At 49.1% G+C, this 25129-nt stretch overlaps 1 long non-coding RNA gene across 1 annotated transcript; it reads right to left on the bottom strand.

Moving 5' to 3' along the window:
- Positions 1-24134: 24134 nt before the first annotated feature.
- Positions 24135-24503, bottom strand: LOC141215005 (uncharacterized). Its single transcript, XR_012284155.1, has 3 exons — positions 24448-24503; positions 24280-24374; positions 24135-24180 (listed from the first exon to the last, which is right to left on the bottom strand). It is a non-coding gene; the product is annotated as an uncharacterized lncRNA (long non-coding RNA).
- Positions 24504-25129: the final 626 nt, after the last annotated feature.

The raw sequence follows: 25129 nt of genomic DNA, 5'->3' as shown, positions 1-25129 counted from the left end.
CGCAGAGCTATGATAGAAGAAACCAGCTGAGAGACCCTGCACTCTGCATGACTGACCACAGCAGGAGAACTACAGAAGCACAGATCTAAATGCAATACAGCCTGCAGGCACCGCAGAGCTATGATAGAAGAAAACCAGCTGAGAGACCCTGCACTCTGCATGATTGACCAGAGCAGGAGAACAACAGAAGCACAGATCTAAATGCAATACAGCCTGGAGGCACAGCAGAGCTATGATAGAAGAAACCAGCTGAGAGACCCTGCACTCTGCATGATTGACCAGAGCAGGAGAACTACAGAAGCACAGATCTAAATGCAATACAGCCTGCAGGCACCGCAGAGCTATGATAGAAGAAAACCAGCTGAGGGACCCTGCACTCTGCATGACTGACCAGAGCAGGAGAATTACAGAAGCACAGATCTAAAGGAAATACAGCCTGGAGGCACCGCAGAGCTATGATAGAAGAAACCAGCTGAGAGACCCTACACTCTGCATGACTGACCAGAGCAGGAGAACTACAGAAGCACAGATCTAAATGCAATACAGCCTGCAGGCACCGCAGAGCTATGATAGAAGAAACCAGCTGAGAGACCCTGCACTCTGCATGATTGACCACAGCAGGAGAACTACAGAAGCACAGATCTAAATGCAATACAGCCTGGAGGCACCGCAGAGCTATGATAGAAGAAACCAGCTGAGAGACGCTGCACTCTGCATGATTGACCAGAGCAGGAGAACTACAGAAGCACAGATCTAAAGGCAATACAGCCTGGAGGCACCGCAGAGCTATGATAGAAGAAAACCAGCTGAGAGACCCTGCACTCTGCATGATTGACCACAGCAGGAGAACTACAGAAGCACAGATCTAAATGCAATACAGCCTGCAGGCACCGCAGAGCTATGATAGAAGAAACCAGCTGAGAGACCCTGCACTCTGCATGATTGACTAGAGCAGGAGAACTACAGAAGCACAGATCTAAATGCAATACAGCCTGGAGGCACCGCAGAGCTATGATAGAAGAAACCAGCTGAGAGACGCTGCACTCTGCATGATTGACCACAGCAGGAGAACTACAGAAGCACAGATCTAAAGGCAATACAGCCTGGAGGCACTGCAGAGCTATGATAGAAGAAACCAGCTGAGAGACCCTGCACTCTGCATGATTGACCACAGCAGGAGAACTACAGAAGCACAGATCTAAAGGCAATAGAGCCTGGAGGCACCGCAGAGCTATGATAGAAGAAACCAGCTGAGAGACCCTGCACTCTGCATGATTGACCACAGCAGGAGAACTACAGAAGCACAGATCTAAATGCAATACAGCCTGCAGGCACCGCAGAGTTATGATAGAAGAAAACCAGCTGAGGGACCCTGCACTCTGCATGATTGACCAGAGCAGGAGAACTACAGAAGCACAGATCTAAAGGCAATACAGCCTGCAGGCACCGCAGAGCTATGATAGAAGAAACCAGCTGAGAGACCCTGCACTCTGCATGATGGACCAGAGCAGGAGAACTACAGAAGCACAGATCTAAATGCAATACAGCCTGGAGGCACCGCAGAGCTATGATAGAAGAAAACCAGCTGAGAGACCCTGCACTCTGCATGATTGACCACAGCAGGAGAACTACAGAAGCACAGATCTAAAGGCAATACAGCCTGCAGGCACCGCAGAGCTATGATAGAAGAAGCCAGCTGAGAGACCCTGCACTCTGCATGATTGACCAGAGCAGGAGAACTACAGAAGCACAGATCTAAATGCAATACAGCCTGCAGGCACCGCAGAGCTATCATAGAAGAAACCAGCTGAGGGACCCTGCACTCTGCATGATTGACCAGAGCAGGAGAACTACAGAAGCTTAGATCTAAATGCAATACAGCCTGGAGGCACCGCAGAGCTATGATAGAAGAAAACCAGCTGAGAGAATCTGCACTCTGCATGATTGACCACAGCAGGAGAACTACAGAAGCACAGATCTAAATGCAATACAGCCTGCAGGCACCGCAGAGCTATGATAGAAGAAACCAGCTGAGAGACCCTGCACTCTGCATGATGGACCAGAGCAGGAGAACTACAGAAGCACAGATCTAAAGGCAATACAGCCTGCAGGCACCGCAGAGCTATGATAGAAGAAAACCAGCTGAGAGACCCTGCACTCTGCATGATGGACCAGAGCAGGAGAATTACAGAAGCACAGATCTAAAGGCAATACAGCCTGGAGGCACCGCAGAGCTATGATAGAAGAAACCAGCTGAGAGACCCTGCACTCTGCATGATAGACCAGAGCAGGAGAACTACAGAAGCACAGATCTAAAGGCAATACAGCCTGGAGGCACCGCAGAGCTATGATAGAAGAAACCAGCTGAGAGACCCTGCACTCTGCATGATGGACCACAGCAGGAGAACTACAGAAGCACAGATCTAAATGCAATACAGCCTGCAGGCACGGCAGAGCTATGATAGAAGAAAACCAGCTGAGGGACCCTGCACTCTGCATGACTGACCACAGCAGGAGAACTACAGAAGCACAGATCTAAAGTCAATACAGCCTGGAGGCACCGCAGAGCTATGATAGAAGAAACCAGCTGAGAGACCCTGCACTCTGCATGATTGACCACAGCAGGAGAACTACAGAAGCACAGATCTAAAGGCAATACAGCCTGCAGGCACCGCAGAGCTATGATAGAAGAAACCAGCTGAGAGACCCTGCACTCTGCATGATGGACCAGAGCAGGAGAACTACAGAAGCACAGATCCAAAGGCAATACAGCCTGCAGGCACCGCAGAGCTATGATAGAAGAAAACCAGTTGAGGGACCCTGCACTCTGCATGATTGAACACAGCAGGAGAACTACAGAAGCATAGATCTAAATGCAATACAGCCTGGAGGCACCGCAGAGCTATGATAGAAGAAAACCAGCTGAGAGAACCTGCACTCTGCATGATTGACCAGAGCAGGAGAACTACAGAAGCACAGATCTAAATGCAATACAGCCTGCAGGCACCGCAGAGCTATGATAGAAGAAACCAGCTGAGAGACCCTGCACTCTACATGACTGACCACAGCAGGAGAACTACAGAAGCACAGATCTAAATGCAATACAGCCTGCAGGCACCGCAGAGCTATGATAGAAGAAAACCAGCTGAGAGACCCTGCACTCTACATGATGGACCAGAGCAGGAGAACTACAGAAGCACAGATCTAAAGGCAATACAGCCTTTAGGCACCGCAGAGCTATGATAGAAGAAACCAGCTGAGAGACCCTGCACTCTGCATGATAGACCAGAGCAGGAGAACTACAGAAGCACAGATCTAAAGGCAATACAGCCTGGAGGCACCGCAGAGCTATGATAGAAGAAACCAGCTGAGAGACCCTGCACTCTGCATGATTGACCACAGCAGGAGAACTACAGAAGCACAGATCTAAAGGCAATACAGCCTGGAGGCACCGCAGAGCTATGATAGAAGAAACCAGCTGAGAGACCCTGCACTCTGCATGATTGACCACAGCAGGAGAACTACAGAAGCACAGATCTAAAGGCAATACAGCCTGCAGGCACCGCAGAGCTATGATAGAAGAAAAACAGCTGAGAGACCCTGCACTCTGCATGATTGACCACAGCAGGAGAACTACAGAAGCACAGATCTAAATGCAATACAGCCTGGAGACACCGCAGAGCTATGATAGAAGAAACCAGCTGAGAGACCCTGCACTCTGCATGATGGACCACAGCAGGAGAACTACAGAAGCACAGATCCAAAGGCAATACAGCCTGCAGGCACCGCAGAGCTATGATAGAAGAAACCAGCTGAGGGACCCTGCCCTCTGCATGATGGACCAGAGCAGGAGAACTACAGAAGCACAGATCTAAATGCAATACAGCCTGGAGGCACCGCAGAGCTATAATAGAAGAAAACCAGCTGAGGGACCCTGCACTCTGCATGATTGACCAGAGCAGGAGAACTACAGAAGCACAGATCTAAATGCAATACAGCCTGCAGGCACCGCAGAGCTATGATAGAAGAAAACCAGCTGAGGGACCCTGCACTCTGCATGTTGGACCAGAGCAGGAGAACTAGAGAAGCACAGATCTAAATGCAATACAGCCTGGAGGCACCGCAGACCTATAATAGAAGAAAACCAGCTGAGGGACCCTGCACTCTGCATGATTGACCACAGCAGGAGAACTACAGAAGCACAGATCTAAATGCAATACAGCCTGCAGGCACCGCAGAGCTATAATAAGAGAAAACCAGCTGAGGGACCCTGCACCCTGCATGATTGACCACAGCAGGAGAACTACAGAAGCACAGATCTAAATGCAATACAGCCTGGAGGCACCGCAGAGCTATGATAGAAGAAACCAGCTGAGAGACCCTACACTCTGCATGATTGACCACAGCAGGAGAACTACAGAAGCACAGATCTAAATGCAATACAGCCTGCAGGCACCGCAGAGCTATGATAGAAGAAACCAGCCGAGAGACCCTGCACTCTGCATGATTGACCAGAGCAGGAGAACTACAGAAGCACAGATCTAAATGCAATACAGCCTGCAGGCACCGCAGAGCTATGATAGAAGAAACCAGCTGAGAGACCCTGCACTCTGCATGATTGACCACAGCAGGAGAACTACAGAAGCACAGATCTAAATGCAATACAGCCTGCAGGCACCGCAGAGCTATGATAGAAGAAAACCTGCTGAGAGACCCTGCACTCTGCATGATTGACCACAGCAGGAGAACTACAGAAGCACAGATCTAAAGGCAATACAGCCTGGAGGCACCGCAGAGCTATGATAGAAGAAACCAGCTGAGAGACCCTGCACTCTGCATGATTGACCAGAGCAGGAGAACTACAGAAGCTCAGATCTAAAGACAATACAGCCTGCAGGCACCGCAGAGCTATGATAGAAGAAACCAGCTGAGAGACCCTGCACTCTGCATGATTGACCACAGCAGGAGAACTACAGAAGCACAGATCTAAATGCAATACAGCCTGCAGGCACCGCAGAGCTATCATAGAAGAAACCAGCTGAGAGACCCTGCACTCTGCATGATTGACCAGAGCAGGAAAAGTACAGAAGCACAGATCTAAATGCAATACAGCCTGCAGGCACCGCAGAGCTATGATAGAAGAAAACCAGCTGAGAGACCCTGCACTCTGCATGATTGACCAGAGCAGGAAAACTACAGAAGCACAGGTCTAAATGCAATACAGCCTGGAGGCACCGCAGAGCTATGATAGAAGAAACCAGCTGAGAGACCCTGCACTCTGCATGATTGACCACAGCAGGAGAACTACAGAAGCACAGATCTAAATGCAATACAGCCTGCAGGCACCGCAGAGCTATGATAGAAGAAACCAGCTGAGAGACCCTGCACTCTGCATGATTGACCAGAGCAGGAAAACTACAGAAGCACAGATCTAAATGCAATACAGCCTGCAGGCACCGCAGAGCTATGATAGAAGAAAACCAGCTGAGAGACCCTGCACTCTGCATGATTGACCAGAGCAGGAAAAGTACAGAAGCACAGATCTAAATGCAATACAGCCTGCAGGCACCGCAGAGCTATGATAGAAGAAAACCAGCTGAGAGACCCTGCACTCTGCATGATTGACCAGAGCAGGAAAAGTACAGAAGCACAGATCTAAATGCAATACAGCCTGGAGGCACCGCAGAGCTATGATAGAAGAAACCAGCTGAGAGACCCTGCACTCTGCATGATTGACCAGAGCAGGAGAACTACAGAAGCACAGATCTAAATGCAATACAGCCTGCAGGCACCGCAGAGCTATGATAGAAGAAAACCAGCTGAGAGACCCTGCACTCTGCATGATTGACCAGAGCAGGAAAACTACAGAAGCACAGATCTAAATGCAATACAGCCTAGATGCACCGCAGAGCTATAATAGAAGAAAACCAGCTGAGGGACCCTGCACTCTGCATGATTGACCAGAGCAGGAGAACTACAGAAGCACAGATCTAGATGCAATACAGCCTGCAGGCACCACAGAGCTATGATAGAAGAAAACCATCTGAGAGACCCTGCACTCTGCATGATTGACCACAGCAGGAGAACTACAGAAGCACAGATCTAAAGGCTACAGCCTGCAGGCACCGCTGAGCTATGATAGAAGAAAACCAGCTGAGAGACCCTGCACTCTGCATGAATGACCAGAGCAGGAGAACTACAGAAGCACAGATCTAAATGCAATACAGCCTGCAGGCACCGCAGAGCTATGATAGAAGAAACCAGCTGAGAGACCCTGCACTCTGCATGACTGACCACAGCAGGAGAACTACAGAAGCACAGATCTAAATGCAATACAGCCTGCAGGCACCGCAGAGCTATGATAGAAGAAAACCAGCTGAGAGACCCTGCACTCTGCATGACTGACCAGAGCAGGAGAACTACAGAAGCACAGATCTAAATGCAATACAGCCTGGAGGCACCGCAGAGCTATGATAGAAGAAACCAGCTGAGAGACCCTGCACTCTGCATGATTGACCAGAGCAGGAGAACTACAGAAGCACAGATCTAAATGCAATACAACCTGCAGGCACCGCAGAGCTATGATAGAAGAAAACCAGCTGAGAGACCCTGCACTCTGCATGATTGACCAGAGCAGGAGAACTACAGAAGCACAGATCTAAAGGCAATACAGCCTGGAGGCACCGCAGAGCTATAATAGAAGAAACCAGCTGAGGGACCCTGCACTCTGCATGACTGACCAGAGCAGGAGAACTACAGAAGCACAGATCTAAAGGCAATACAGCCTGGAGGCACCGCAGAGCTATGATAGAAGAAACCAGCTGAGAGACCCTACACTCTGCATGACTGACCAGAGCAGGAGAACTACAGAAGCACAGATCTAAAGGCAATACAGCCTGCAGGCACCACAGAGCTATGATAGAAGAAACCAGCTGAGATACCCTGCACTCTGCATGATTGACCACAGCAGGAGAACTACAGAAGCACAGATCTAAAGGCAATACAGCCTGCAGGCACCACAGAGCTATGATAGAAGAAACCAGCTGAGATACCCTGCACTCTGCATGATTGACCAGAGCAGGAGAACTACAGAAGCACAGATCTAAATGCAATACAGCCTGGAGGCACCGCAGAGCTATGATAGAAGAAACCAGCTGAGAGACCCTGCACTCTGCATGATTGACCAGAGCAGGAGAACTACAGAAGCACAGATCTAAATTCAATACAGCCTGCAGGCACCGCAGAGCTATGATAGAAGAAACCAGCTGAGAGACCCTGCACTCTGCATGATTGACCAGAGCAGGAGAACTACAGAAGCTCAGATCTAAATGCAATACAGCCTGGAGACACCGCAGAGCTATGATAGAAGAAACCAGCTGAGAGACCCTGCACTCTGCATGATTGACCACAGCAGGAGAACTACAGAAGCTCAGATCTAAATGCAATACAGCCTGGAGGCACCGCAGAGCTATGATAGAAGAAAACCAGCTGAGAGACCCTGCACTCTGCATGACTGACCAGAGCAGGAGAACTACAGAAGCACAGATCTAAAGGCAATACAGCCTGGAGGCACCGCAGAGCTATGATAGAAGAAACCAGCTGAGAGACCCTACACTCTGCATGACTGACCAGAGCAGGAGAACTACAGAAGCACAGATCTAAAGGCAATACAGCCTGCAGGCACCACAGAGCTATGATAGAAGAAACCAGCTGAGATACCCTGCACTCTGCATGATTGACCACAGCAGGAGAACTACAGAAGCACAGATCTAAATGCAATACAGCCTGGAGACACCGCAGAGCTATGATAGAAGAAACCAACTGAGAGACCCTGCAATCTGCATGATTGACCAGAGCAGGAGAACTACAGAAGCACAGATCTAAATGCAATACAGCCTGCAGGCACCGCAGAGCTATGATAGAAGAAACCAGCTGAGAGACCCTGCACTATGCATGATTGACCAGAGCAGGAGAACTACAGAAGCACAGATCTAAATGCAATACAGCCTGGAGGCACCGCAGAGCTATGATAGAAGAAACCAGCTGAGAGACGCTGCACTCTGCATGATTGACCAGAGCAGGAGAACTACAGAAGCACAGATCTAAATGCAATACAGCCTGGAGGCACCGCAGAGCTATGATAGAAGAAAACCAGCTGAGAGACCCTGCACTCTGCATGATTGACCACAGCAGGAGAACTACAGAAGCACAGATCTAAATGCAATACAGCCTGGAGGCACCGCAGAGCTATGATAAAGGAAACCAGCTGAGAGACCCTGCACTCTGCATGATTGACCAGAGCAGGAGAACTACAGAAGCACAGATCTAAATGCAATACAGCCTGGAGGCACCGCAGAGCTATGATAGAAGAAAACCAGCTGAGAGACCCTGCACTCTGCATGATTGACCACAGCAGGAGAACTACAGAAGCACAGATCTAAAGGCAATACAGCCTGGAGGCACCGCAGAGCTATGATAGAAGAAAACCAGCTGAGAGACCCTGCACTCTGCATGACTGACCAGAGCAGGAGAACTACAGAAGCACAGATCTAAATGCAATACAGCCTGCAGGCACCACAGAGCTATGATAGAAGAAACCAGCTGAGAGACCCTGCACTCTGCATGATTGACCAGAGCAGGAGAACTACAGAAGCACAGATCTAAATGCAATACAGCCTGGAGGCACCGCAGAGCTATGATAGAAGAAACCAGCTGAGAGACCCTGCACTCTGCATGATTGACCAGAGCAGGAGAACTACAGAAGCACAGATCTAAATGCAATACAGCCTGCAGGCACCGCAGAGCTATGATAGAAGAAACCAGCTGAGAGACCCTGCACTCTGCATGATTGACCAGAGCAGGAGAACTACAGAAGCACAGATCTAAAGGCAATACAGCCTGGAGGCACCGCAGAGCTATGATAGAAGAAACCAGCTGAGAGACCCTGCAATCAGAATGACTGACCAGAGCAGGAGAGCTACAGAAGCACAGATCTAAATGCAATACAGCCTGCAGGCACCGCAGAGCTATGATAGAAGAAACCAGCTGAGAGACCCTGCAATCAGAATGACTGACCAGAGCAGGAGAACTACAGAAGCACAGATCTAAATGCAATACAGCCTGGAGGCACCGCAGAGCTATGATAGAAGAAACCAGCTGAGAGACCCTGCACTCTGCATGATTGACCAGAGCAGGAGAACTACAGAAGCACAGATCTAAATGCAATACAGCCTGGAGGCACCACAGACCTATGATAGAAGAAACCAGCTGAGAGACCCTGCACTCTGCATGATTGACCACAGCAGGAGAACTACAGAAGCACAGATCTAAAGGCAATACAGCCTAGAGGCACCGCAGAGCTATGATAGAAGAAAACCAGTTGAGGGACCCTGCACTCTGCATGATTGACCACAGCAGGAGAATTACAGAAGCACAGATCTAAATGCAATACAGCCTGGAGGCACCGCAGAGCTATGATAGAAGAAAACCAGCTGAGAGACCCTGCACTCTACATGATTGACCAGAGCAGGAGAACTACAGAAGCACAGATCTAAATGCAATACAGCCTGCAGGCACCGCAGAGCTATGATAGAAGAAACCAGCTGAGAGACCCTGCACTCTGCATGATTGACCAGAGCAGGAGAACTACAGAAGCACAGATCTAAATGCAATACAGCCTGCAGGCACCGCAGAGCTATGATAGAAGAAACCAGCTGAGAGACCCTGCACTCTGCATGATGGACCAGAGCAGGAGAACTACAGAAGCACAGATCTAAATGCAATACAGCCTGCAGGCACCGCAGTGCTATGATAGAAGAAACCAGCTGAGAGACCCTGCACTCTGCATGATTGACCACAGCAGGAGAACTACAGAAGCACAGATCTAAAGGCAATACAGCCTGGAGGCACCGCAGAGCTAGGATAGAAGAAACCAGCTGAGAGACCCTGCACTCTGCATGATTGACCAGAGCAGGAGAACTACAGAAGCACAGATCTAAAGGCAATACAGCCTGGAGGCACCGCAGAGCTATGATAGAAGAAACCAGCTGAGAGACCCTGCACTCTGCATGATTGACCAGAGCAGGAGAACTACAGAAGCACAGATCTAAATGCAATACAGCCTGCAGGCACCGCAGAGCTATGATAGAAGAAACCAGCTGAGAGACCCTGCACTCTGCATGATTGACCAGAGCAGGAGAACTACAGAAGCACAGATCTAAATGCAATACAGCCTGCAGGCACCGCAGAGCTATGATAGAAGAAACCAGCTGAGAGACCCTGCACTCTGCATGATGGACCAGAGCAGGAGAACTACAGAAGCACAGATCTAAAGGCAATACAGCCTGCAGGCACCGCAGAGCTATGATAGAAGACACCAGCTGAGAGACCCTGCACTCTGCATGATTGACCAGAGCAGGAGAACTACAGAAGCACAGATCTAAAGGCAATACAGCCTGGAGGCACCGCAGAGCTATGATAGAAGGAACCAGCTGAGAGACCCTGCACTCTGCATGATTGACCACAGCAGGAGAACTACAGAAGCACAGATCTAAAGGCAATACAGCCTGGAGGCACCGCAGAGCTATGATAGAAGAAACCAGCTGAGAGACCCTGCACTCTGCATGATTGACCACAGCAGGAGAACTACAGAAGCACAGATCTAAATGCAATACAGCCTGGAGGCACCGCAGAGCTATGATAGAAGAAAACCAGCTGAGAGACCCTGCACTCTGCATGATTGACCAGAGCAGGAGAACTACAGAAGCACAGATCTAAATGCAATACAGCCTGGAGGCACCACAGACCTATGATAGAAGAAACCAGCTGAGAGACCCTGCACTCTGCATGATTGACCACAGCAGGAGAACTACAGAAGCACAGATCTAAAGGCAATACAGCCTAGAGGCACCGCAGAGCTATGATAGAAGAAAACCAGTTGAGGGACCCTGCACTCTGCATGATTGACCACAGCAGGAGAATTACAGAAGCACAGATCTAAATGCAATACAGCCTGGAGGCACCGCAGAGCTATGATAGAAGAAAACCAGCTGAGAGACCCTGCACTCTGCATGATTGACCAGAGCAGGAGAACTACAGAAGCACAGATCTAAATGCAATACAGCCTGCAGGCACCGCAGAGCTATGATAGAAGAAACCAGCTGAGAGACCCTGCACTCTGCATGATTGACCAGAGCAGGAGAACTACAGAAGCACAGATCTAAATGCAATACAGCCTGCAGGCACCGCAGAGCTATGATAGAAGAAACCAGCTGAGAGACCCTGCACTCTGCATGATGGACCAGAGCAGGAGAACTACAGAAGCACAGATCTAAATGCAATACAGCCTGCAGGCACCGCAGTGCTATGATAGAAGAAACCAGCTGAGAGACCCTGCACTCTGCATGATTGACCACAGCAGGAGAACTACAGAAGCACAGATCTAAAGGCAATACAGCCTGGAGGCACCGCAGAGCTAGGATAGAAGAAACCAGCTGAGAGACCCTGCACTCTGCATGATTGACCAGAGCAGGAGAACTACAGAAGCACAGATCTAAAGGCAATACAGCCTGGAGGCACCGCAGAGCTATGATAGAAGAAACCAGCTGAGAGACCCTGCACTCTGCATGATTGACCAGAGCAGGAGAACTACAGAAGCACAGATCTAAATGCAATACAGCCTGCAGGCACCGCAGAGCTATGATAGAAGAAACCAGCTGAGAGACCCTGCACTCTGCATGATTGACCAGAGCAGGAGAACTACAGAAGCACAGATCTAAATGCAATACAGCCTGCAGGCACCGCAGAGCTATGATAGAAGACACCAGCTGAGAGACCCTGCACTCTGCATGATTGACCAGAGCAGGAGAACTACAGAAGCACAGATCTAAAGGCAATACAGCCTGGAGGCACCGCAGAGCTATGATAGAAGGAACCAGCTGAGAGACCCTGCACTCTGCATGATTGACCACAGCAGGAGAACTACAGAAGCACAGATCTAAATGCAATACAGCCTGGAGGCACCGCAGAGCTATGATAGAAGAAAACCAGCTGAGAGACCCTGCACTCTGCATGATTGACCAGAGCAGGAGAACTACAGAAGCACAGATCTAAATGCAATACAGCCTGCAGGCACCGCAGAGCTATGATGGAAGAAACCAGCTGAGAGACCCTGCACTCTGCATGATGGACCACAGCAAGAGAACTACAGAAGCACAGATCTAAATGCAATACAGCCTGCAGGCACCGCAGAGCTATGATAGAAGAAAACCAGCTGAGAGACCCTGCACTCTGCATGACTGACCACAGCAGGAGAACTACAGAAGCTCAGATCTAAATGCAATACAGCCTGCAGGCACCGCAGAGCTATGATAGAAGAAAACCAGCTGAGGGACCCTGCACTCTGCATGATTGACCAGAGCAGGAGAACTGCAGAAGCACAGATCTAAATGCAATACAGCCTGGAGGCACCGCAGAGCTATGATAGAAGAAACCAGCTGAGAGACCCTGCACTCTGCATGATTGACCACAGCAGGAGAACTACAGAAGCACAGATCTAAATGCAATACAGCCGCAAGGCACCGCAGAGCTATGATAGAAGAAACCAGCTGAGGGACCCTGCACTCTGCATGATTGACCACAGCAGGAGAACTACAGAAGCACAGATCTAAATGCAATACAGCCTGCAGGCACCGCAGAGCTATGATAGAAGAAACCAGCTGAGAGACCCTGCACTCTGCATGATTGACCAGAGCAGGAGAACTACAGAAGCTCAGATCTAAATGCAATACAGCCTGCAGGCACAGCAGAGCTATGATAGAAGAAACCAGCTGAGAGACCCTGCACTCTGCATGATTGACCACAGCAGGAGAACTACAGAAGCACAGATCTAAAGGCAATAGAGCCTGCAGGCACCGCAGAGCTATGATAGAAGAAACCAGCTGAGAGACCCTGCACTCTGCATGATTGACTACAGCAGGAGAACTACAGAAGCACAGATCTAAAGGCAATACAGCCTGCAGGCACCGCAGAGCTATGATAGAAGAAACCAGCTGAGAGACCCTGCACTCTGTATGATTGACCACAGCAGGAGAACTACAGAAGCACAGATCTAAAGGCAATAGAGCCTGCAGGCACCGCAGAGCTATGATAGAAGAAACCAGCTGAGACACCCTACACTCTGCATGATGGACCAGAGCAGGAGAACTACAGAAGCACAGATCGAAATGCAATACAGCCTGCAGGCACCGCAGAGCTATGATAGAAGAAACCAGCTGAGAGACCCTGCACTCTGCATGATTGACCACAGCAGGAGAACTACAGAAGCACAGATCTAAATGCAATACAGCCTGCAGGCACCGCAGAGCTATGATAGAAGAAAACCAGCTGAGAGACCCTGCACTCTGCATGATTGACCACAGCAGGAGAACTACAGAAGCACAGATCTAAATGCAATACAGCCTGGAGGCACCGCAGAGCTATGATAGAAGAAACCAGCTGAGAGACCCTGCACTCTGCATGATTGACCAGAGCAGGAAAACTACAGAAGCACAGATCTAAATGCAATACAGCCTGGAGGCACCGCAGAGCTATGATAGAAGAAACCAGCTGAGAGACCCTGCACTCTGCATGATTGACCAGAGCAGGAGAACTACAGAAGCACAGATCTAAATGCAATACAGCCTGCAGGCACCGCAGAGCTATGATAGAAGAAAACCAGCTGAGAGACCCTGCACTCTGCATGACTGACCACAGCAGGAGAACTACAGAAGCTTAGATCTAAATGCAATACAGCCTGCAGGCACCGCAGAGCTATGATAGAAGAAAACCAGCTGAGAGACCCTGCACTCTGCATGACTGACCACAGCAGGAGAACTACAGAAGCTTAGATCTAAATGCAATACAGCCTGCAGGCACCGCAGAGCTATGATAGAAGAAAACCAGCTGAGAGACCCTGCACTCTGCATGATTGACCAGAGCAGGAGAACTACAGAAGCACAGATCTAAATGCAATACAGCCTGCAGGCACCGCAGAGCTATGATGGAAGAAACCAGCTGAGAGACCCTGCACTCTGCATGATGGACCACAGCAAGAGAACTACAGAAGCACAGATCTAAATGCAATACAGCCTGCAGGCACCGCAGAGCTATGATAGAAGAAAACCAGCTGAGAGACCCTGCACTCTGCATGACTGACCACAGCAGGAGAACTACAGAAGCTCAGATCTAAATGCAATACAGCCTGCAGGCACCGCAGAGCTATGATAGAAGAAAACCAGCTGAGGGACCCTGCACTCTGCATGATTGACCAGAGCAGGAGAACTGCAGAAGCACAGATCTAAATGCAATACAGCCTGGAGGCACCGCAGAGCTATGATAGAAGAAACCAGCTGAGAGACCCTGCACTCTGCATGATTGACCACAGCAGGAGAACTACAGAAGCACAGATCTAAATGCAATACAGCCGCAAGGCACCGCAGAGCTATGATAGAAGAAACCAGCTGAGGGACCCTGCACTCTGCATGATTGACCAGAGCAGGAGAACTACAGAAGCTCAGATCTAAATGCAATACAGCCTGCAGGCACAGCAGAGCTATGATAGAAGAAACCAGCTGAGAGACCCTGCACTCTGCATGATTGACCAGAGCAGGAGAACTACAGAAGCTCAGATCTAAATGCAATACAGCCTGGAGGCACCGCAGAGCTATGATAGAAGAAACCAGCTGAGAGACCCTGCACTCTGCATGATGGACCACAGCAGGAGAACTACAGAAGCACAGATCTAAAGGCAATAGAGCCTGCAGGCACCGCAGAGCTATGATAGAAGAAACCAGCTGAGAGACCCTGCACTCTGCATGATTGACCACAGCAGGAGAACTACAGAAGCACAGATCTAAAGGCAATACAGCCTGCAGGCACCGCAGAGCTATGATAGAAGAAACCAGCTGAGAGACCCTGCACTCTGTATGATTGACCACAGCAGGAGAACTACAGAAGCACAGATCTAAAGGCAATAGAGCCTGCAGGCACCGCAGAGCTATGATAGAAGAAACCAGCTGAGAGACCCTACACTCTGCATGATGGACCAGAGCAGGAGAACTACAGAAGCACAGATCGAAATGCAATACAGCCTGCAGGCACCGCAGAGCTATGATAGAAGAAACCAGCTGAGAGACCCTGCACTCTGCATGATTGACCAGAGCAGGAGAACTACAGAAGCACAGATCTAAATGCAATACAGCCAAGATGCACAGCAGAGCTATAATAGAAGAAAACCAGCTGAGGGACCCTGCACTCTGCATGATTGACCAGAGCAGGAGAACTACAGAAGCACAGATCTAAATGCAATACAGCCTGCAGGCACCACAGAGCTATGATAGAAGAAAACCAGCTGAGAGACCCTGCACTCTGCATGATTGACCAGAGCAGGAGAACTACAGAAGCTTAGATCTAAATGCAATACAGCCTGGAGGCACCGCAGAGCTATGATAGAAGAAACCAGCTGAGAGACCCTGCACTCTGCATGACTGACCACAGCAGGAGAACTACAGAAGCACAGATCTAAATGCAATACAGCCTGCAGGCACCGCAGAGCTATGATAGAAGAAACCAGCTGAGAGACCCTGCACTCTGCATGACTGACCACAGCAGGAGAACTACAGAAGCACAGATCTAAATGCAATACAGCCTGGAGGCACCGCAGAGCTATGATAGAAGAAAACCAGCTGAGAGACCCTGCACTCTGCATGACTGACCAGAGCAGGAGAACTACAGAAGCACAGATCTAAAGGCAATACAGCCTGGAGGCACAGCAGAGCTATGATAGAAGAAACCAGCTGAGAGACCCTGCACTCTGCATGATTGACCAGAGCAGGAGAACTACAGAAGCACAGATCTAAATGCAATACAACCTGCAGGCACCGCAGAGCTATGATAGAAGAAACCAGCTGAGAGACCCTACACTCTGCATGATTGACCAGAGCAGGAGAACTACAGAAGCACAGATCTAAAGGCAATACAGCCTGGAGGCACCGCAGAGCTATGATAGAAGAAACCAGCTGAGAGACCCTACACTCTGCATGACTGACCAGAGCAGGAGAACTACAGAAGCACAGATCTAAATTCAATACAGCCTGGAGGCACCGCAGAGCTATGATAGAAGAAACCAGCTGAGAGACCCTGCACTCTGCATGATGGACCAGAGCAGGAGAACTACAGAAGCACAGATCTAAATGCAATACAGCCTGGAGGCACCGCAGAGCTATGATAGAAGAAACCAGCTGAGAGACCCTGCACTCTGCATGATTGACCAGAGCAGGAGAACTACAGAAGCACAGATCTAAATGCAATACAGCCTGGAGGCACCGCAGAGCTATGATAGAAGAAACCAGCTGAGAGACCCTGCACTCTGCATGATTGACCAGAGCAGGAGAACTGCAGAAGCACAGATCTAAAGGCAATACAGCCTGCAGGCACCGCAGAGCTATGATAGAAGAAACCAGCTGAGAGACCCTGCAATCAGAATGACTGACCAGAGCAGGAGAACTACAGAAGCACAGATCTAAATGCAATACAGCCTGCAGGCACCGCAGAGCTATGATAGAAGAAACCAGCTGAGAGACCCTGCAATCAGAATGACTGACCAGAGCAGGAGAACTACAGAAGCACAGATCTAAATGCAATACAGCCTGGAGGCACCGCAGAGCTATGATAGAAGAAACCAGCTGAGAGACCCTGCACTCTGCATGATTGACCAGAGCAGGAGAACTACAGAAGCACAGATCTAAATGCAATACAGCCTGGAGGCACCGCAGAGCTATGATAGAAGAAATCAGCTGAGAGACCCTGCACTCTGCATGATTGACCACAGCAGGAGAACTACAGAAGCACAGATCTAAAGGCAATACAGCCTAGAGGCACCGCAGAGCTATGATAGAAGAAAACCAGTTGAGGGACCCTGCACTCTGCATGATTGACCAGAGCAGGAGAACTACAGAAGCACAGATCTAAATGCAATACAGCCTGGAGGCACCGCAGAGCTATGATAGAAGAAAACCAGCTGAGAGACCCTGCACTCTGCATGATTGACCAGAGCAGGAGAACTACAGAAGCACAGATCTAAATGCAATACAGCCTGCAGGCACCGCAGAGCTATGATAGAAGAAACCAGCTGAGAGACCCTGCACTCTGCATGATGGACCAGAGCAGGAGAACTACAGAAGCACAGATCTAAAGGCAATACAGCCTGGAGGCACCGCAGAGCTTTGATAGAAGAAACCAGCTGAGAGACCCTGCACTCTGCATGATGGACCAGAGCAGGAGAACTACAGAAGCACAGATCTAAAGGCAATACAGCCTGCAGGCACCGCAGAGCTATGATAGAAGACACCAGCTGAGAGACCCTGCACTCTGCATGATTGACCAGAGCAGGAGAACTACAGAAGCACAGATCTAAAGGCAATACAGCCTGGAGGCACCGCAGAGCTATGATAGAAGGAACCAGCTGAGAGACCCTGCACTCTGCATGATTGACCACAGCAGGAGAACTACAGAAGCACAGATCTAAAGGCAATACAGCCTGGAGGCACCGCAGAGCTATGATAGAAGAAACCAGCTGAGAGACCCTGCACTCTGCATGATTGACCACAGCAGGAGAACTACAGAAGCACAGATCTAAATGCAATACAGCCTGCAGGCACCGCAGAGCTATGATAGAAGAAAACCAGCTGCGGGACCCTGCACTCTGCATGACTGACCAGAGCAGGAGAACTACAGAAGCACAGATCTAAAGGCAATACAGCCTGCAGACACCGCAGAGCTATGATAGAAGAAACCAGCTGAGAGACCCTGCACTCTGCATGATGGACCAGAGCAGGAGAACTACAGAAGCACAGATCCAAAGGCAATACAGCCTGGAGGCACCGCAGAGCTATGATAGAAGAAACCAGCTGAGGGACCCTGCACTCTGCATGATGGACCAGAGCAGGAGAACTACAGAAGCACAGATCTAAATGCAATACAGCCTGGAGGCACCGCAGAGCTATGATAGAAGAAAACCAGCTGAGAGACCCTGCACTCTCCATGATTGACCAGAGCAGGAGTACTACAGAAGCACAGATCTAAATGCAATACAGCCTGGAGGCACCGCAGAGCTATGATAGAAGAAAACCAGCTGAGAGACCCTGCACTCTGCATGATTGACCACAGCAGGAGAACTACAGAAGAACAGATCTAAATGCAATACAGCCTGAAGGCACCGCAGAGCTATGATAGAAGAAACCAGCTGAGAGACCCTGCACTCTGCATGATTGACCACAGCAGGAGAACTACAGAAGCACAGATCTAAAGGCAATACAGCCTGGAGGCACCGCAGAGCTATGATAGAAGAAAACCAGCTGAGAGACCCTGCACTCTGCATGATTGACCACAGCAGGAGAACTACAGAAGCACAGATCTAAAGGCAATACAGCCTGCAGGCACCGCAGAGCTATGATAGAAGAAACCAGCTGAGAGACCCTGCACTCTGCATGATTGACCACAGCAGGAGAACTACAGAAGCACAGATCTAAAGGCAATACAGCCTGGAGGCACCGCAGAGCTATGATAGAAGAAAACCAGCTGAGAGACCCTGCACTCTGCATGATTGACCACAGCAGGAGAACTACAGAAGCTCAGATCTAAATGCAATACAGCCTGGAGGCACCGCAGAGCTATGATAGAAGAAACCAGCTGAGAGACCCTGCACTCTGCATGATTGACCAGAGCAGGAGAACTACAGAAGCACAGATCTAAATGCAATACAGCCTGGAGGCACCGCAGAGCTATGATAGAAGAAACCAGCTGAGAGACCCTGCACTCTGCATGATGGACCACAGCAGGAGAACTACAGAAGCACAGATCTAAAGGCAATACAGCCTGCAGGCACCGCAGAGCTATGATAGAAGAAACCAGCTGAGAGACCCTGCACTCTGCATGATTGACCACAGCAGGAGAACTACAGAAGCACAGATCTAAAGGCAATACAGCCTGGAGGCACCGCAGAGCTATGATAGAAGAAAACCAGCTGAGAGACCCTGCACTCTGCATGATTGACCACAGCAGGAGAACTACAGAAGCACAGATCTAAATGCAATACAGCCTGGAGGCACCGCAGAGCTATGATAGAAGAAAACCAGCTGAGAGACGCTGCACTCTGCATGATTGACCACAACAGGAGAACTACAGAAGCACAGATCTAAATGCAATACAGCCTGCAGGCACCACAGAGCTATGATAGAAGAAACCAGATGAGAGACCCTGCACTCTGCATGATTGACCAGAGCAGGAGAACTACAGAAGCACAGATCTAAATGCAATACAGCCTGCAGGCACCGCAGAGCTATGGTAGAAGAAAACCAGCTGAGAGACCCTGCACTCTGCATGATTGACCAGAGCAGGAAAACTACAGAAGCACAGATCTAAATGCAATACAGCCTGGAGGCACCGCAGAGCTATGATAGAAGAAACCAGCTGAGAGACCCTGCACTCTGCAGGACTGACCACAGCAGGAGAACTACAGAAGCTCAGATCTAAATGCAATACAGCCTGCAGGCACCGCAGAGCTATGATAGAAGAAAACCAGCTGAGAGACCCTGCACTCTGCATGATTGACCAGAGCAGGAGAACTACAGAAGCACAGATCTAAATGCAATACAGCCAGCAGGCACCGCAGAGCTATGATAGAAGAAACCAGCTGAGAGACCCTGCACTCTGCATGATGGACCAGAGCAGGAGAACTACAGAAGCACAGATCTAAAGGCAATACAGCCTGGAGGCACCGCAGAGCTATGATAGAAGAAAACCAGCTGAGAGACCCTGCACTCTGCATGATTGACCAGAGCAGGAGAACTACAGAAGCACAGATCTAAATGCAATACAGCCTGGAGGCACCGCAGAGCTATGATAGAAGAAACCAGCTGAGGGACCCTGCACTCTGCATGATTGACCACAGCAGGAGAACTACAGAAGCACAGATCTAAATGCAATACAGCCTGCAGGCACCGCAGAGCTATGATAGAAGAAAACCAGCTGAGAGACCCTGCACTCTGCATGATGGACCACAGCAGGAGAACTACAGAAGCACAGATCTAAAGGCAATACAGCCTGCAGGCACCGCAGAGCTATGATAGAAGAAAACCAGCTGAGAGACCCTGCACTCTGCATGATGGACCACAGCAGGAGAACTACAGAAGCACAGATCTAAATGCAATACAGCCTGCAGGCACCGCAGAGCTATGATAGAAGAAAACCAGCTGAGAGACCCTGCACTCTGCATGATTGACCACAGCAGGAGAACTACAGAAGCTTAGATCTAAATGCAATACAGCCTGGAGGCACCGCAGAGCTATGATAGAAGAAACCAGCCGAGAGACCCTGCACTCTGCATGATTGACCAGAGCAGGAGAACTACAGAAGCACAGATCTAAAGGCAATACAGCCTGCAGGCACCGCAGAGCTATGATAGAAGAAACCAGCTGAGAGACCCTGCACTCTGCATGATTGACCTGAGCAGGAGAACTACAGAAGCACAGATCTAAAGGCAATACAGCCTGCAGGCACCGCAGAGCTATGATAGAAGAAACCAGCTGAGAGACCCTGCACTCTGCATGATGGACCACAGCAGGAGAACTACAGAAGCACAGATCTAAATGCAATACAGCCTGGAGGCACCGCAGAGCTATGATGGAAGAAACCAGCTGAGAGACCCTGCACTCTGCATGATTGACCAGAGCAGGAGAACTACAGAAGCACAGATCTAAAGGCAATACAGCCTGCAGGCACCGCAGAGCTATGATAGAAGAAACCAGCTGAGAGACCCTGCACTCTGCATGATTGACCAGAGCAGGAGAACTACAGAAGCACAGATCTAAATGCAATACAGCTTGGAGGCACCGCAGAGCTATGATAGAAGAAAACCAGCTGAGGGACCCTGCACTCTGCATGATTGACCAGAGCAGGAGAACTGCAGAAGCACAGATCTAAATGCAATACAGCCTGGAGGCACCGCAGAGCTATGATAGAAGAAACCAGCCGAGAGACCCTGCACTCTGCATGATTGACCACAGCAGGAGAACTACAGAAGCACAGATCTAAATGCAATACAGCCTGCAGGCACCGCAGAGCTATGATAGAAGAAACCAGCTGAGGGACCCTGCACTCTGCATGATTGACCACAGCAGGAGAACTACAGAAGCACAGATCTAAATGCAATACAGCCTGCAGGCACCGCAGAGCTATGATAGAAGAAACCAGCTGAGAGACCCTGCACTCTGCATGATTGACCAGAGCAGGAGAACTACAGAAGCTCAGATCTAAATGCAATACAGCCTGCAGGCACCGCAGAGCTATGATAGAAGAAACCAGCTGAGAGACCCTGCACTCTGCATGATTGACCACAGCAGGAGAACTACAGAAGCACAGATCTAAAGGCAATAGAGCCTGCAGGCACCGCAGAGCTATGATAGAAGAAACCAGCTGAGAGACCCTGCACTCTGCATGATTGACCACAGCAGGAGAACTACAGAAGCACAGATCTAAAGGCAATACAGCCTGCAGGCACCGCAGAGCTATGATAGAAGAAACCAGCTGAGAGACCCTGCACTCTGCATGATTGACCACAGCAGGAGAACTACAGAAGCACAGATCTAAAGGCAATAGAGCCTGCAGGCACCGCAGAGCTATGATAGAAGAAACCAGCTGAGGGACCCTGCACTCTGCATGATTGACCACAGCAGGAGAACTACAGAAGCACAGATCTAAAGGCAATACAGCCTGGAGGCACCGCAGAGCTATGATAGAAGAAACCAGCTGAGAGACCCTGCACTCTGCATGATTGACCACAGCAAGAGAACTACAGAAGCACAGATCTAAAGGCAATACAGCCTGGAGGCACCGCAGAGCTATGATAGAAGAAACCAGCTGAGAGACCCTGCACTCTGCATGATTGACCACAGCAGGAGAACTACAGAAGCACAGATCTAAAGGCAATACAGCCTGCAGGCACCGCAGAGCTATGATAGAAGAAACCAGCTGAGAGACCCTGCACTCTGCATGATTGACCACAGCAGGAGAACTACAGAAGCACAGATCTAAAGGCAATACAGCCTGGAGGCACCGCAGAGCTATGATAGAAGAAAACCAGCTGAGAGACGCTGCACTCTGCATGATTGACCACAGCAGGAGAACTACAGAAGCACAGATCTAAAGGCAATACAGCCTGGAGGCACCGCAGAGCTATGATAGAAGAAAACCAGCTGAGAGACCCTGCACTGTGCATGATTGACCAGAGCAGGAGAACTACAGAAGCACAGATCTAAAGGCAATACAGCCTGGAGGCACCGCAGAGCTATGATAGAAGAAACCAGCTGAGAGACCCTGCACTCTGCATGATAGACCACAGCAGGAGAACTACAGAAGCACAGATCTAAAGGCAATACAGCCTGCAGGCACCGCAGAGCTATGATAGAAGAAACCAGCTGAGAGACCCTGCACTCTGCATGATAGACCACAGCAGCAGAACTACAGAAGCACAGATCTAAAGGCAATACAGCCTGGAGGCACCGCAGAGCTATGATAGAAGAAACCAGCTGAGAGACCCTGCACTCTGCATGATTGACCACAGCAGGAGAACTACAGAAGCACAGATCTAAAGGCAATACAGCCTGGAGGCACCGCAGAGCTATGATAGAAGAAAACCAGCTGAGAGACGCTGCACTCTGCATGATTGACCACAGCAGGAGAACTACAGAAGCACAGATCTAAATGCAATACAGCCTGGAGGCACCGCAGAGCTATGATAGAAGAAACCAGCTGAGAGACCCTGCACTCTGCATGATAGACCACAGCAGGAGAACTACAGAAGCACAGATCTAAAGGCAATACAGCCTGCAGGCACCGCAGAGCTATGATAGAAGAAACCAGCTGAGAGACCCTGCACTCTGCATGATGGACCAGAGCAGGAGAACTACAGAAGCACAGATCTAAAAGCAATAGAGCCTGCAGGCACCGCAGAGCTATGATAGAAGAAACCAGCTGAGGGACCCTGCACTCTGCATGATTGACCACAGCAGGAGAACTACAGAAGCACAGATCTAAAGGCAATACAGCCTGGAGGCACCGCAGAGCTATGATAGAAGAAACCAGCTGAGAGACCCTGCACTCTGCATGATTGACCACAGCAGGAGAACTACAGAAGCACAGATCTAAAGGCAATAGAGCCTGCAGGCACCGCAGAGCTATGATAGAAGAAACCAGCTGAGAGACCCTGCAATCAGAATGACTGACCAGAGCAGGAGAACTACAGAAGCACAGATCTAAAGGCAATACAGCCTGCAGGCACCGCAGAGCTATGATAGAAGAAACCAGCTGAGGGACCCTGCACTCTGCATGATTGACCACAGCAGGAGAACTACAGAAGCACAGATCTAAATGCAATCTGAAGGGAAATACAGCCTGGAGGAACACATTTTGGGGTGTAATAAGTGCAAAACAGCTCAGATTTAATCATGAGTTATACTGATACAACTAAATAAATATATGTGTACACTAATGTGAGATAACATTGTGATTTGGGGAATTAACAATTTAAATATTAACTAGTGCATGCCTCATCCAATAGGTGTATATATAGAAATCATTGGGCTCTAAACCATTATAGAGAATTTAGCCACGTACACTACAACTAAAATGCGTTGAATGATTACATATTTCTACACTGTTTTTCACATTTGATAGATGATATTATTGTGGTTGAGTGCAGCTGATACTAATGAAAATGAATTGTACAAGTATTTATAATGTGTTGTAGGTATTGGAGGCGCTATTAGGCTACTCACTATCAAAGGCAGCAAATTTTTGGACAGGGAACCACTAAGTGTCCATAGTAGATGTACTGGATAAAATAACCTATGGTTTAAAATTCGCGCTAGTGGTAGTGAATGAAGGATTTCGGGAGAGTAAATAACTAAAATGTACTTTATTGATACAGGTGTTTAAAAAGATTTTTTCTAAAAAGCTAAAATAGACAATATAAGAGATTGGTAAAAATGAGTAAATAAATTAATAAATATGGTTCTGAATTAATGGATAGAACGGCTTTCCATAGAGTCTTGAGGTAGTCGATGCTTGGGAGGCAGAAGGGTGGACCTGGTAAAAGAGGAACCGTGTTACGGTATAGTAGTATGGTGTGGTATTACGGTACTTAGAGTATCGATTCTTGGTAGGTTTGGTATTTGTATGGGTTACCTGTTATGATTAGTCTGTATCTCCTTGTGGCAACCCTGAGGGCCTTTTGACGGTGGACTCTAGTGTCAGTAGGAGGCTTCACATACTCTAGATACCTGAGGTGCAGGAAAAGTACATTAGAACTTAGGAGTAATTGACTAGAGGTTACTAGTGGGAGTTGTACTTTACCTGCTGTTGTTGTGGCAATCGGTGGGCAACAAGAACAGAGACGTGCGGATGTGTTTCTTGGACCGTGATCCACAGGGAGCCACCTATAGAGGTGGACGGGTCCGGGATGGTTATCTGAAAAGGGGGCTCGAGGTCCTAAGGTCGTAGAAGAAATAGGTTTGATATTGTAGGTACTTGGTTCTCAGGTGGTACGATAAGATTAGGACTTACCCTAAGGTAGATAAGTTCTATTTGGGTTTAATAATCATAGTTGTCCTTATAAGAGATGCAGCAGGTGGGTCTGGTTTGTCCCTGTCCCTGTAGGAGAGGTGCAGCAAGGTGCTTCTGGCGGTACTGACGATGTGGCGTCTATGTTGTACCCTTTGTCCTGTTTGAGAATTTAAGGGAGGGTTAGTGTTAGAGGTATAGTGGAATAAGTCTGCAGTTACTATGCTTATTATTTACCTTATTTCATATATTGCAGACATAAGAGGACAGGTGCATCAGGTGTTCCGGTGGTACGGAAGGTGCAGCAGGAGGCTCTGGATGAATTATGCAGCAATAGTTCTATAGTAGGAGGCTCTGATCCTGGATACCAATTAGGTACAGTAGGAGGCTCTGACTGGGTGATCAGTCGGTCAGGCAGTAGTCAGAAAATGCTGTCACGATGTAGCAGAAGGCTATGGTTGCAAGGTGAGTATAG

Source organism: Phyllobates terribilis, unplaced genomic scaffold (genome assembly GCF_046119375.1).
Source record: "Phyllobates terribilis strain yellow unplaced genomic scaffold, ASM4611937v1 Scaffold_230__1_contigs__length_3167835, whole genome shotgun sequence".
In the NCBI taxonomy this organism is placed as follows: domain Eukaryota; kingdom Metazoa; phylum Chordata; class Amphibia; order Anura; family Dendrobatidae; genus Phyllobates; species Phyllobates terribilis.
Note: the sequence above shows the minus strand (reverse complement) of the source record. Positions and strands in the feature narration are given on the sequence as shown.